Here is a 2,147-nt window from a genome sequence, read left to right as displayed (position 1 = left end):
CCCCCTAACCCCAACATGTCCCAAGTGGATATTTAGTGCTTTAGGACAAGGACGACTCTTGGCACACATTTCGAAGATTGGCTCACAGCCATTTGTTTGAAATGCTGATTCTGTGCCACCAAGTGTAGGTTTCTGGTGTTCTTCTGTTCCTGCAGCTAATTCTCCTCCGATTCTTTTATTACCTGTACCAGCAAGGGAAAAGACTAGAAAACTGGAAAGAGGTCCAGTTTTGTGTATGGATTCAGGGTCTGCAATAAATAGCAGGAGAACAATTTGGCAAAGTAAAATTTGCTTTTCTGGGTATCAACTTGCTCAGTTTCAAAATCAGAAGGTTGGGCTGTTTTATTCCTGAAGCCCGGTCCAAATCTTGAGATTCTTTAAATCAGGTGCCAGTGGCCTAATTGCTGTAATTCTCTGGATCCTGGAGTGTTCCATATATGATGGCATTGCTCTTTGAGCACTCTTACTATATCTGAATGAACCATTTTAATACTATGTAGTTCTGAATTTACTCATATCTGAATTGACTTAATTCACTTATTTAACAAATATTTAAGTTCCTCCTATTTTCTAGGCCTTCTGCTAAGTCCTGAGATACAGGGTGAGGAAAACCAGTACTTCTTGCCTTAATGAGGCTTACAGGTAGTACTGAAGAATAACAGCTATGATTCAATGCCTTAAACATCTTATCTAACTGTTTAAAGACAGAATTTGTACGTTGGCATTGCGATTGTGCCATAATTAGGCGCAGAGATGTGAGACTAAGAATATGTTTAAACTGTTTACAGGTATTTGGCTTTGCATTAACTTAGTTATTTACTAAATAAATATTTATTAAATATCTATGCTATATTAAGGGCAGGAGATACCAACCCTCATAGTCTTGACTATGAATAGAGGTAACTACACAGAAATAAATAGAGCTAACTACAGTGAAAAGAGTGATGACTGTCATACCTGGAAAAGTGCAGGGACTAGGAGGGCCTGGACATTTGAGGGTTTAAATTTTGCTTTTTTTNTTTTTTTATTTTTTGTAAATGAATTATAGTGATTTAAAATGATCTATAGTGGTTTGAAATGGCTCTAGTAGTTACTAAGGTATAACTAATTGAGAGGCTGATGTGTGGAGAAAATCACTCAGCTGATTGCTCGACATTTCCATCTCAACTTGGGTTTGTTAGCCAGTGATCATCATGGCAAATGTAATAACTCTTGTGATGTGATTAAACAAACAGCCACCCCCCAGCCTCCAAAACAAAGAAACAAAAAGCAATAGCAGCTTAAAAAAGTTGCTTCTTTGTGAAAGATAGTTCCGAAAAGAAAGCTATTTGTAGTGCTATAGGAGTATTTTCAAATTATATTCAGAATATGTCTACTATTGGTTGGTAAGTCTTTGTGACTTTACTCATAGTAGATTCCAGGCCTACAGCAAGGGTTTCTTAGGGCAGGGTGCTTTGGGGCTGGGGTACTATGTAAATAAGTTAGTAAGGAATTGGGATATCTATAAGTTAGTAAGAAGAATTCATTGGGCATGAAATAAAGGTATGTTTTAATAATAATGATGACTGTCATTTATTGAATGTTACCATATTTCAGCAGGATGAGAAAGGTGCTAATGTTAAATATATTTTACATATTAGAAACGTTGTCTCAGAGAGATTAAGTTCTTACATAAACTTAAATTATGGGAAAGTGGCAAAAGTCAGGATTTTAATGTAAGTATCTAACTGGCAAGCTGGCACAATGTCATGCTATCATTTTTAAAAAAAAAATACAAAATAAAAGGAATTTACTATTAAAATAAATACAAGGGGACTGCCCGGTGGCGCACTCGGTAGAGTGCGGCACTTGGGAGCGCAGCGGCGCTCCCGCCGAGGGTTCGGATCCCATATAGAGACCGGTCCACTCACTGGTTGAGTGTGGTGCGGGTGCGACACCGAGGGTTGCGATCCTGTTACTGGTCACGAAAAAAGACAAAAAGGAAAAAAAATAAATAAATCCAAGTCTAGAGAAAGAAAATGAATGAATGAAAGAAAATAAAAGGAAAATAAAATAAAATAAAATATATGAATCTTTAAAAACAATAATCCTTGGTAATATGAGTGAAGTATAAAATAAAATATACAAAATTTTGATGATAGATATAT

Source organism: Galeopterus variegatus, unplaced genomic scaffold, assembly GCF_000696425.1.
Source record: "Galeopterus variegatus unplaced genomic scaffold, G_variegatus-3.0.2 Scaffold6253, whole genome shotgun sequence".
NCBI lineage: Eukaryota > Metazoa > Chordata > Mammalia > Dermoptera > Cynocephalidae > Galeopterus > Galeopterus variegatus.
Note: the sequence above shows the minus strand (reverse complement) of the source record.